This window comes from Stegostoma tigrinum, chromosome 21 (assembly GCF_030684315.1).
Source record: "Stegostoma tigrinum isolate sSteTig4 chromosome 21, sSteTig4.hap1, whole genome shotgun sequence".
Taxonomy (NCBI): domain Eukaryota; kingdom Metazoa; phylum Chordata; class Chondrichthyes; order Orectolobiformes; family Stegostomatidae; genus Stegostoma; species Stegostoma tigrinum.
In genome coordinates this window covers 14,006,324-14,019,865 of record NC_081374.1, presented here as the reverse complement: position 1 = coordinate 14,019,865, position 13,542 = coordinate 14,006,324, and the positions used below count along the sequence as shown (strand labels likewise).

General features: G+C 41.1%; 1 protein-coding gene across 3 annotated transcripts in view; it reads left to right on the top strand.

Moving 5' to 3' along the window:
- The first annotated feature begins 2,239 nt into the window (after nucleotides 1-2,239).
- Nucleotides 2,240-13,542, top strand: part of LOC125462764 (fibroblast growth factor receptor substrate 2-like) — an 87,310-nt gene continuing 76,007 nt past the window's right edge. For 2 of the 3 annotated variants that reach the window (XM_048553103.2, XM_048553108.2), the window contains exon 1: nucleotides 2,240-2,440. The gene's annotated coding sequence lies outside the window, so the exon portion shown is untranslated. Of the gene's footprint in view, nucleotides 2,441-2,809; nucleotides 2,982-13,542 lie in introns of those variants that run through there. The other variant, XM_048553107.2, reaches the window with a different exon arrangement.

Genomic DNA, 13,542 nt, shown 5'->3' with positions numbered 1-13,542 from the left:
TTTACCTTCCCTTTGCAAGTGAGAGCCACTAAAATATTAAAATGGAGAAGAGAAAGCGTTTAAGAAAAATAAACATAAGAAAGGAATCAGAAGACTTCTACAGGCATTGAAAATAATGAAAGTATAGCAAAAGGAGGGTTGGGACGATTAGGGATCAAAAAGAGGATTTGCGCATGGAGACAGAGGGCATGACCGAGATGCTAAATGATTACTTTGCATCTGTCTACACTGATGATATTATGCCTGTCATTGACATGAAAACTCAGTTATAAAGACTCATTTCTCCCACACCTGTAAATTATTCTCCCTTACCATAAAGGTGAAGCAAACTGTGGTTATGGCGCATAGCATCACGTCTCTGCCACTGATTGCAATAAATAGCATTCAGCTGGAAACGGTTAGCAAATTTTGCTACTTTGGGCTGATGGTGACAGACAGATAAGTGGTTTTTCGGCGCTGAATACGGATGACTTACAGCTATCAAGGAAGGAACTTAAACAAATGAACATATAAAGTATGATGTGATGTGGACCAAATTTTATCTTCGCTGTTTGCAATGCAATCCATGGAAGGAGTTATCCATGTGTCCGGCAGGTCCAGGCCAATACTTATTCCTCAACTAACATCATAAAACCATTGTCACATCGCTCTTGCGGAGCAGTTGTTACCTCTGGGCCAGAAAGTCTGGGTTCTACTGCCACCACCTGCAGAGATGTGTCATTGCATCTCTGAACAGGCTGACTGAAAATGCCTCAAAACATTGTCATGATCGTAGATTCATAGTCAGAATCATATAGCATGGAAACAGTTCATTTCGTCCAACGAGTCCATGCTGACTATGCTATTTAAATTAAACTAGTTCCACGTGCCTGCATTTGGCCATAATTCTTCAAACCTTTCCTATTCATGTACTTACCCAAATGTCTTTTGAATGTTGTAACTGTAGCTGCAAACGCCACTTCTTCTCGCAGTTCATTGCACAGACTCTCCCAGTAGAGAAGTTGCACCTCATGTCCCTTTTAAATTTTTCTCCTCTCACCTTAAAAATATGCCACTTAGTTTTGAACTGCCACCTTGGGAAAAAAAATTGACAAAATTATGCCCCGCATAATTTTAAAAACCTCAATAAGGTTACCCCTCAACTTCCTACACTACAGCAAAAAAAAGTCCCAGCCTATTTTAGAACTCAAACCCACCATTCCTGGGAACATGCTGGTAAACATTTATGAACCCTCCAACATTGCCGCTTGTTGGTCTTTGCTGTGTGCAAGCTAGCGGCCATATTTTCTATATTAAAACATCATAGCAGTAATGCAATTTGAAAAGTGCTATCTCAATGTAAATTATTTTCTCTTTCTGAGCATTATTATAAAATTGTTATATATTGGGACTGTCTTTAAGTGAGGGTAAAATAAAGAGGGGAATCATGTGGCGTTTTGAAATCAGTCTGACAACTAACTTGGATGAGGAGAGAAGAAAATTAAAGGGAAGCCCAGATTGTTTGCTGAAATGTACTTGTTCGGGGTTCACGTTTGGGAATAAAGGCAGCCACATCTGGTTTTAAAATCAAAAGTAATCGAAATGTCAATATTTCACGTGGGAAGGAGAGTTAGGCATCTGTTTGTTTTTGAGAAAAAAAACAAGTAGTCTAAATGTCAATATTTGTAGAAGTGATTTTATTGTTGTACAGTTTTGCAGAGGGGATTTCTCTTAGAAAAGGGGAGTCATGCAGCTTTTTGTTGCTGTATTGAAACTGGGATCTTAATATAAAAAAAACAAAGGGGCGAAATTGGGCAGTATTTTCGTACAGAGTTGCACAGGGAATTTTATTTAAATAAAAAGCAAAAATAGGCATTAAGCAAACAAGGTGTAGAGCTGGATGAAACAGCAGGCCAAGCAGCATCAGAGCTTGCTGTGTTCATCCAGCTCTACACCTTGTTATCTCAGATTCTCCAGCCTCTGCAGTTCCTACTATCTCAGAGGCATTGAGCAGCTATTTTTGCTGTACCATAAAGCGAAGGGGTTTTTGATTTTGGGGTAAAAATAGCCATAAAGGGAAGTTGAGTAATTTATTTGCTGTGTAGTAATGTACAAAGGGGAGGATTAAAAAGCACAAAGCGGCAGAGTTGAGGGAAGACTGGAAGACCTGGTGTCCCTGGTGGATGACCGAGGCGGGTGCAGGCTGACGAAGGGACTTTTCCTCCTCCTCCTCCTCCTCCTCCACCGAACCCCCCCATCTTGGCGCACGTTGAGTCTCTTTGGTAGCGAGGCTGCCCTTTGGCCTCCTACGGGAGATGTCAGTTGAGGCCTGTGAGGGAGCGGGCGGAGGCTGCAGCCTGAGGCGGCCGCCGGCTCTCTCACACCGCCGCGGACCGGGAGACTATGAGCCAGGAGCCGGCCACTGTAGGAGCGGCGGGAGAGGGGCCCTCGCGGTGTCGGTGTAAGTAGGGGCGGTACGTCGGACGGTCTCCGGGGACCTGCGGGTTCGCTCCCTCCCCTTACCCCTGTCTGTCTGTAGCGGCGTCGGAAAAGAAAAATAAAATGCTCCTTTTTTTCGGAAACAGAATGTTACTGGAGAGGGAGTAATGGCTCCCCTCCGCCGGGGACAGGCCACTGCCTGACCGGGAGAATTTATATCCCTGTCCCCGGGGTCAGCCAGCTCTTCCAATCTATGCACCAGCAACAGATCCCTTCCACTCCCCATAAATGCTCTCAAACCTTGCGTTTTATACCCCTCCCCCAAAAAATTACCCAAGCCACAGGCTTGACAAGTTTTGACTGCATTTCTGTTTACCATTTAAATCGGCTGTGTGGTGTCTCCAGTGTAGGGGTAACAGAGTTTTCAATGTGTGTTCCCCTGATCTCACTTTCCACTGCGACTATACCACCACATAAAATTATTCATGTCTATCTATATCGCTGTTCAACGTTGCTAAAAAGGAACCTTGAAGTTGAAGCTTTTCTTGCGCTGATCAGGACTGGTACACATTTTCATATTTTGCTGATTTGTACTTTTGCTGACTGGTGGTTTGCACTCTATGTATCTGGCTGCAATGTGAATAGGTGTTTACAGCATGAATTTGTCTGTGAAGGCTTATGTTTATTTACTTTTTTGTGTAGTCTGGACGCTGTAAAACATTACCTACTTATTTTTGACGTTCTGTCACTGTTGTAATGTGAGAGATACATTAGTTTGCACACAGCAAGCTCCCACAGATGGCAATTGACAATGACCAGATAACCACCTCATGTTGGGAGAGAGATAAATATTGGCTGCATGATGCACAGTGTTTAGTGTGACTGTATTTGGTGTTTACTGTATTTGCCTAATATATGTTGTGTTTAAATGTGGTTTAATTACGTGGGCAGAGGTTGAGAAAATGTTGACAACTTAATATCTTGCAACATACTGCCTGATCAGTACATGTTGGACTCTGCAGCCACTGTATATTGTCATATTGTATTGGATAGCTTTGTCACTATTCAAATGTCAACAATATATTTTGCTATTGAATATTTATTACATTTTATTTTTCTTGTGTTATAAAAATAAATGTGATTTGATCGTCATTAGGAAGATGGAAGCATAATCATGACTTGCTCCATAATTTATTTATTTTTAAAGAGGTATGTTTAATAATAATTGCATGATGTTTTATTCTTGAGAGCCTCGAGATGGGTAGCAGAAAAGTAGATATTTCAGAGGAATTTGCTCAGAGCCAAACAACTGTCATTAAAAGCAGTAAAGTTTTTCTATCAACTAATGTATGATTAGTATCTATAATGGAGTGCATTGTCTGATGGTAGTCTTATCCTAGTTCAGATTTCAACGTTTTAAGAGGGAAAGCTGAACTACTGCAGAGGCCAGAATATCTAGGATTGAATATTGTTGTATACGCTGAGTTAGCTGGGGCAATATTTAGGTTGTTATAATCAACTTCTACTCCTGGATTAAAGAGAGAATCATAGAGCTGTACAACATGGAAACACATCCTTCAGTCCAACTTGTCCACGCCAACCAGATAGCCTAAATTAATCTAGTTTGATTGTGAGCATTATCTACTGTAGGTATCCTTGAGCACTAACCAATGATAACTATCAGAACAAGTTCAACAGTTATGCCCCCACAATCTGTCAAATCCTCCACTGGGGATAGCAGCCTCACTGAAGACACCATGCCTGAAAAAATTCTATGGGAAAACAGAATGTAGTTCTGCAATATGTGATCTGTTTGCCGTTTTTAAGATCAGGGCAAATATATTTTGCCCTTCACTGTAATTAGCAAATGTTATTATTCAATTTCAATTTCAAGTGGAGGTCTTTGCTTTTGATTATATTGTTTTCTGTTCTGCTTTTGTATTCACTCTACTATCTTTACACAGATGTAAAATCATTTACTTTTAAATTTCTTATATTTAAGATTTTTCTGATTTTAATTTTAGACAGGTATATGAAAAAGTATTACAAACAGTTGCATGGTCACAACTTGAATATTGCTGTAACTTAAAACGTGTTGCCGAAGAATTTTGTCTTGCTCTCAGTCACCACCTTTTCTTCAGTATAAATGATTGTGATTATTTGAAGTTTGGCCTTCTTGCTCTTGTCCTAATGAATGCAGGGTGAAAACTTCAACTGGCCTCTCTTAGGTGGATATTATACATTTTTTTTGAGCTCTGAATCAGTGAGGAATAATTCGAGGGACATGGTTGCAGAGCATTCCTGACAAATCCCTAGATTTAAGGTGTTGTATTTTCAACAATATAAGCTTGCTTGCATGTGTTCACTGAACAAGTAATCAATAGAATTAGGATGGTGAAAATTCAGAAATGCAATGGTGATCATAGAAAATGGCAGTGGTTTATTACATGCCCTGACATTTAAATTACGTATTGATGGAATGTTGCTTTGTTAGAGAAGTATGCTTTTGGTTTAGGCATTAATTCTGTTCAGGTGAACATTAAAGATCCAGTGACACTTGGGAAGAAGAGTGAAGTGTTCTGGGTGTCTTGGTCAATGCTCATCTTTCAACCTGCACCGGATTGATAGGTTATGTGTCCAATTATCTGACTGCTCACTGTGGAACTTGACTGTTATTTGGCTGCTGTGTTTGCCAGAACAAAATACAGAACCATTGTGTGTACAAATATGTGGCTTTGAAAATAATGTTTTATTTTAAAGTGTGAGGCATTATCCATGCGTCCAGTATAAGACCTAAACCTAGATAAAGGCATAGAGAGGATTACTTGCAGTTTTGGATGAAACTAGGTTTGAAGGCCCAGTACTTTATGTAGATGCCAGTTTCTTGTTCCAAGGGGCTTAAGTGAGTGGGACAGTCTGCATTGCAGATATTGTCCGGTGTGGGGTCGTGTGACATTGACTTTCTTGGATCCAAAGTGGACAAAGCAGAAAATTTGTTCAATGGTAATAGTCTGGAGTTACAAGAGATGCAAAAAGTATGTAAGGATCAATGTACATAGATCAGTGAAAGCTAATACTTGTTTATAAGTAATCAAAAAGATAACTGGAATGTTTCTTTTTATTGCAAGGGGCTTGAAATATAAAAGTGAGGAGTTGATATTTTGTTGTGCAGAGCCTTGACCAGACTGTATCTGGTGTAGTAGAGATAATGGGAACTGCAGATGCTGGAGAATCCAAGATAATAAAGTGTGAAGCTGGATGAACACAGCAGGCCAGGCAGCATCTCGGGAGCACAAAAGCTGATGTTTTGGGCCTAGACCCTTCATCAGAGTCTAGGGTGTAGGCCCGAAACGTTAGCTTTTGTGCTCCCGAGATCCAGCTTCGCACTTTATTATCTTGTATCTGGTGTACTGTTAAGTTTTTGATACTGAACTTTAGGAACGAAATATCAGCCTTGATGGGAGTGCATTGGAAGCTAGCCAGAATGACAACAGTGCTTAAAGGGTTAAATTTTGTGGGGAAAGTTGCACAAACCTGATTTGGATTGTCTGTAAAGTTGAACAGTGATCCATTCATTTTGTCGAAGGGATTCACTGGAGTAGAATCTGTGATTTATTGGTAGAATTAAGTACAAAGGGGCACGATTATAAAATTAATTTCATTTAGGAATGAAACCAGATAGCATTGTTCACATCACCAAAGTGGTGAAATTTGGAATTCAGTCTCTGAAAACACCATTTCCAGTGTGATGGATCAGTTAAAAATTCAAGGTGGTTTTAGTTAGGTAAAGGGTGTTAAGGGCATGTGAAACACCATGGATATTTTCTATATCAGCCTGTTCAGAGGTACACCTTCTGGAGCACATGGGGCTTGAACCTTCTGGCTCAGAGGTAGGGACATTACTGCTGTGCCACAAGAGCCCTGAAACATAAGTGAACTTTGTGTTTTTCACTTAACCGTTAATCACACATATAACCAATTAAATATTCACACACAGCCCATTATATGCAATGCAAACCATGAAAAGTGAAAGGGAAGAAGCTAAATCAAAATGGAGTGGTGGTGGGGGGGGGGAACAAAAGTGGATAATCAGTTACAGAATTTTGAATCAGTTGATCGTGTAAATTTGCCGAATAGGCTGAAGAAACTGAATGACCTCATCCTATTTCTCTGTTCTTAAGAGTCATGAAATGTGTAACGTTAATAGTTCTGTTTCTAATGAAGTTACCACCTTGCACATGCTCGCATTAACTGTTGGAATCATTTTAACTTGTAGATGTATATAGTATTAATCTGTACCCTTCTTTAAATCTCCTATTGTGACTGCATGCTTGTGCAGTAAGTGAAATTATTATATAATACAAAAAGAATAGTGACCTGTTATTAACTGATACCTGCTCAGTTGGAGATTTAATCACTACAGTCCTATGCTGTCTTTTTCCTGGTATGTACTATTTTTACAAGCCCTTGGGTCATTCTGTATTGTGTGGTGGTTGACTTGACTGCATCACTGATAAGTAAACAAGCTGTTGTCTCGTGTATTAATAACTTGAGTTAATTTAACTAAAAATCCTTTTTTGGTTTTGACTTGTTTCAATGTAGTTTTCGAGATATGAATGTAACTTTTAAAGGTGTACTGTAGATTTGAACAGAAGTTGGTCCCATTTGGCTGAGGTGTAAGTTCAAATAAAAGGAAGGAGATTTTTATGGGTTATTGTTGAGCAGTAAATGGCACTATTGTGGAGAAGTTAGAGCCATAGTCATACAGCTACGGAAGCAAACCCCTCGGTCTAACTTATCCGTGCTGCCTATCCTTCCCAATCTGACCTAGTCACGTTTGTCAGCATTTGGTCCACTTCCCTCTTATTCATATTCCCATCCAGTTGCCTGTTAAATGTTGTGATTGTACCCACCGCCGCGACATTTTCGCTGGAAATCGTTCCATAAATCCCTCTTACCTTAATCCTATGCCGTCTAGTTTTGGACTCCGTCACAAGGAAAGCAAGCTTGGCTATTCATCCTATTGATACTCCTTTGGAGGCTGAGGTTGACCTTAGAGGTTTATCAAATCATGTGCCCCTCAGCCTCTGATGGTCTCGGGGGAAAAAATGCCCCAGCCTATTCAGCCTCCCCTTAACACAAACCTTCTAGTAATGGCAACATCCTTGTAAATCTTTTCTGCACCATCTCAAGTTTAACAACATCCTTCCTATAGGAATAGACCAGAATTGAAGTTACAGGATCAAAGAAGGAAGATAAACAGTAAAAATATAAACTAAATACTCAGGCAGGAGGGTGTATCACAAGTGGATTCTGGGGGTAAAAAGTGAAGTGTTAGTAAATAAAAGCTAACCTTTTATAAAACCAAAGAGAATTCCTAGGATTCTTACAGGGCCTGGACAAGGTAGTCATAAATCTACAACTGGAGCATGGCACATCTAGACATTGGAAGTAGTGACAGTGAGATGTAGCTCCAGCATCTGATTTATGTGCTGTACAGAAAATTAGAGATTTAGATTGTGGTTATTAGGCTTCCTGTTTTAAATATATTCAGATGACTTTGTTTTGAATATCTCCCTCATCACACTAGCAATACCATTTATGCCCGATGTGCATCTAGCCCTTTTTTTGTGATTAAACCATTCTGGCTGATGATTTATCCCTGGTTATTCTGCCCAAATACACTTGTGATAATTTGTGCTGTTTGTGTCTGTTGAAGTGTGTAGAACATAGAACAATACAACGCAGAACAGGCCCTTCAGCCCTCGATGTTGCGCCGACCTGTGAACTAACCTAAAGCCCTCCCCCTACACTATCCCATCATCATCCATATGCCTATCCAGGGACTGTTTAAATGCCCCTAATGTAGCCGAGTTAACCACATTGACAGGCAGGGCATTCCACGCCCTTCCCACTCTCCGAGTAAAGAACCTGCCTCTGACATCTGTCTTAAATCTATCACCACTCTATTTGTAACTTTGCCCCCTCGTACAAGTTGAAGTCATCATCCTTGGAAAAAGACTCTCACTGTCCACTGTCCACTCTATGTGTGCTCACTCAGCAGCCAGCTCGGTGCAACCTTTGCTTAGAAAGTCCTATTGCAGATATGACCTGTTACTGCAGCTGTCTTACAGTTTCCTTCTCTGCCTTTGAAACGTGCTTCTGAAGGAGGTCGCGTCAATTTTCGTTTGTTTCCAGGGTCGGGGGATGATAACAAACTCGCTAAGTGAAACTTTGTGACTTTGCACTTCCTTTGACCACCAGGGGAGTACACTCCAGACTCGAGTTATCAAAGGAAGATTCATTCTGGTCAGCCAGTATTATGGCAATTTGGCTGCCTGACCAACCCAGTTTAGTTGTGACTGTATCAATACAGTGCAGTTGTTTGGGACGTCAGCTTGGATGAGTATCTTGGCTGCTGAGTATTTAGTTCTGCCACCTGCTCTTAAGTTTCCAAAGGCTGTTCAGGGAAAGTTATTATTTGTAACAGACTGAAGTTTCGTGTATGTAGAGCAGAACGGGTAGGGATATTGTTCTGCTTGGTAGGTACACATGCTTTTCTTTGTTCACACATGGATGTTTAAAGTTTGCCAAAGGTTACACTTGCTTTGGAAATTCTTGGACGTGCCTCATTGTTAACACAGAGAGCTTGTAGAATCCCTACAGTGCCGATAGAGGCCATTCAAGTCATTGAGTCTATACCAACTGTCTGAAGAGTATCCCACCCTATCCAAGTAATCCTGCAACCCCATGTTAACCATGACTAATCCACCTAGCCTACACATCCATGGATACAATGGGGCAATCCACCAAGTCTGCATATTTTTGGAGTGTGAGAGGAAATGGGAGCACCTGGAGGAAACCCATACAGACACGGGAAAGTCATACAGACAGCCAGTCAAGACTGGAATTGAACTCGAGGTAGTAGGAACTGCAGATACTGGAGAATCTGAGATAACAAGGTGTAGACCTGGATGAACACAGCAAGCCAAACAGGAAGGCTGACGTTTCAGACCTCGACCCTTCTTTAGAAAAAAAGAGCCTTTCTGATGAAGAATCTAGGCCCGAAACGTCAGCCTTTCTGCTCCTCTGATGCTGCTTGGCCGGCTGTATTCATCCAGCTCTACACCTTGTTATCTTGGAATTGAACCTGCTGCCTCATGCTGTGAGGTAGCAGTGCTAACCGCTGTGCTACCATGTCACCCATATGATAGTGTGCTATTAAGCGTTGTATCCACTTCTGACACATTCTGGTCTGTGCTGAAACTTTGGGTTGTGATATAGTCTTTCAGCAGGAGGCTAGTACATCATTTTTCTTTGTACTGATTGTATTAGATTTGAGAATTGCAGACTTTAAGTTGCCTGTTTCCACTACTCTAATCATCAGTATTGCTGCTACTAGTGGCTTTCTAACAATGGAAAGAGAGTTATGACAAAACAACACAAAGCTCAACTTGATTGAGAAGCAGCTTCAGTCTTTGCAAGATGTTGTTTTGCATCACGTGGTTTAGGCATTGTATAAGAGGGTAACTTCTATTGTGGTTTCAAATTCCACCTCCTCCTGAGGGCTCAAGTATCAAAGGTACCAGTCTTCAGTCAATTTGATTCACTCCACATCATGTTAAGAGAAAACTGAAGGCCCTACAAACTGCAAAGTCGATTGGGGCCTGAACTGTACTCCAGCTGTAGCATTAAAAACTAATGTTTCAGAATTAGCTGTGGCAAGTGAGGCTACAACACTGGGATCAATCCAGCAATGTGGAACAAAGGAACATAGGAATTAGGAGCTGGAGTAGGCGATTCAGTCCTTCAAGCCCGATCTGCCATTTAACATGATCATGGCTGATCTTACCCTGCGATCATAACTCCACTTTTCTGTCCATTCTCCATAGCCAGTTCTCCTGCTTTTCATCAGAAAGTATCTATTTTGTTCTTGAATCTGTTGATTTGATTCTGCCTTGGCTGTACTGTGGCTCAGTGAGTTCCACAGATTGACAACCCCGGAGAGAAGTAGATTCTCCTCATCTCAGCCTTGAACCTGCCTCCTCTCACACTCTCTATATATTTATCCCTGTTCCAGACTATCATGCATCGGTTCAACATCCACCTTTATCAATTCTTTTTAGCATTTTTATACCTCAGCCAGATTTCTCATTCATTCTTCTGAACTCCAGTGACTGGTCTTTGCATGACGGCCTTTTCATCTCTAGAATCAATCTGATGATCCTGCACTGAACTGCCGTGTGACCAAAACTAGACACAATTCTCTAGGTGTGGTCGCACCAACTATATAATTGTAACAACACTTCTTTACTTCTATAATCCAGTCCTTTTGCAATAAATGCCAATATTCCATTTGACTTTATTATATGCTGCACCTGCGTATTACTTTTTACGATTTAATGCACAAGGACATCCAGATCCCTCCGCACTGATGCACTTAGAATCTACTTGCCATTAATATAATAATTTCCCTCTTTAGTTTTCTGGCCAAAGTGGATAACCTGTCATTTATCCACATTAAATGCCATCTGCCAGATGCTGGCACATTGTCCTAGCCTACTAATATCCATCTGTAAACTCTTTATGTCTTAGTCACAGCTGTTTCCCTACCTATTTTGCTATGTTACACTCTGTCCCTGCTTGCAAGTCACTTCTATATATTCTAAATATGAGTCCAAGAACTGAGCCCTGTGGCACCCCACTAGTTACAGTTCGCCATCCGGAGAAGGACCCATTTATCCTGATCCTCTGCTTTTCATTCAGTCTGCCAATCCATTGTCCAAGCTAGTACTCTACCTCTAAACCCCTGGGATCTAATCTGGATCAGTCTTTTATGCAGCACCTTGTCAAAAGCCTTCTGGGTATCCACATCTGCTGGGTCCCCATTATCCACCTTGCTGGTTACAGAGGTACCAGAAGAGATTTATCCAGATGTTGCTGGGAATGAAGGGTTTGAGTCATGAGGAGAGGCTGAATAGGCTGGGACTTCTTTGACTAGAATGTGGGAGGTTGAGAAGTGACCTTATAGAGATTTATAAAATAGTAAGGGGTATGGATAGGGTGAATGGCAGGTGTCTTTTCCCTAATGTGGGGTATTTCAAGACTAGGGAACATGTTTGTAAGGTGAGAGAAGAAAGACTTTTAAAATGACATGGGGGCAAATTTTTTTGAATGGCTCATGAGTGGAATGAATTTCCTGAGAAAGTGGTGGATGTAGGTACAGTTGCAACCTTTAAACGACATTTAGTCAAGTTTATGAATAAGAAATGTTTGGAGGGATATGTGCCAAGCACAGGCACTTCATCCAGAGAGGTCCTTTAAAGATCAAGGAGGTCATCTTTGTTTTGAACCCCTGGAGATATTAAATATTCACTTAGTAATCTTGCCATCAGTTTTTACTGTGGAGAAAGAAATGGACTGTAGAGGATGTAAAGAAATAAGCTTTGTTTGTCTAAGTGTTCAGTTATCTCCTCTTTTATGCTGGACTCCAGCAACTTCCCACTGCAGAGCCCAAACCAACTAGTTTGCAGTTTCCCACTCCTTGCTTATTTCCTTTTTTGAATAACGCTGTCACATCTGCTGGTAGCATTCCAAAATTCCTTGCATTTTGGAAAATTGTAACTAATGCGTCCACTACCACTGCTGCCACCTCCTTAAATACCTTAGGGTGCAGGCCATGAGGCACCAGGAACTTACCTGCTGTTAATCCCATCAGTTTACTTATTATCATCATTCCTTTTCTGAAGTTGTGTTTAAGTCCTGGAAATCCCGTCCTAACTTATGTCGCAGAGTTTCAAGAAAATGGCTTACCACCACCTTGTGGGTACTTAAGGATGGACGACAAGTGTTGGCCTGTTGATGTTGCCCACGTCTTAGCTCTGTTTTAAAAAGTGCTCAGGGATCCCTTGTATCTCCTGGATGCTTTCACATTAACTCTGGGTTTTTTAATTGCTTTTGAGAAGTGTGGTATCCTGGCTCTCTTGTGGAACTGTTTGCCAGGAGGAGCACACAGAGGTCTGGCAGCATTTGTGGAGAGAAAGCAAAGGGTCGCTGGACCTGAAATGTTAACCCTGTTGCCTCCCCACAGATGCTGCCAGACCTGAGATTTTCCACTAATTTCTATTTGTTGTATCTGATATCCTGTGTCGAAATTCTCTTTCCGTTGTGTGAAGAGCTTTGTCAGGTGAGGCAAATTGGAACCTTAAATACACTGGCATCAAACAATGCAAATGGGGGATTTTACTATCTGTAGCTAGCAAGAACTGCAGATGCTGGAGTCAGAGACAATACAGTGTGGAGGTGGAGGAACATTGCAGGCAGGCAGCATCGGAGGAGGATGAAAGTTGACGTTTCTGTGTTTCTGTACTAAAATGGCAACTTTCTTGCTCCTCTGATGCTGCCTGATCTGCTTCGTTTCTCCAGCTCCACACTGTGTCGTCTTTTACTTTTTGTAATCCTGTTTCAACAACTAAATATTAGGTCAGTAACTACTACATAAAGACATCAATTTTTGTAATACTACATTGTCCTTCTATAATCTGCCATATATGTTTGTGTTACTTCTTCTTGAGGTACAGTTTCAAAGGTTCCACCATATTTATAGCACCTCAACTGGCCATTCTTCAAGTACAAGGTTGAATTGGGTTTATTAGTGATTCGAGTGGCAGGGAGGGTGTAGTGTTGGCCAGCAATAATTTGTTGCAAACAAAACCTCAAAAGGATGCAGGGTAGTGGTCAAGATCATGCCAACTGAGCTGTTAGTTTAAAATGTAGTCTTGCAACTGGATGAAACAGTCCAGACTGGAATCAAATCTGCAAACTTTTCTGGCTTTAGTGCGCTCCTTGTGTAACATTTAATGTAAGGAAGACTTGTTCATGTAGCCAAATTTCCTGACCTTCGATCATCTTGAAGAACTTTACAGCCAATGAAGTAAACTTGCAATCAAGCCACAATTCTAATGTACACCAGGTCAGCAGGTGAAACCCCAATTTATCTGGTTCTGAAATTTTGTAACTGAAGTAAAAACCTACATTTATATAGCACCTTTTAGCACATCCCTTCCTGACACACTCAATGTGCATGGTTTGAGCATAATATCACTGGCATGGCGACACCTGCTC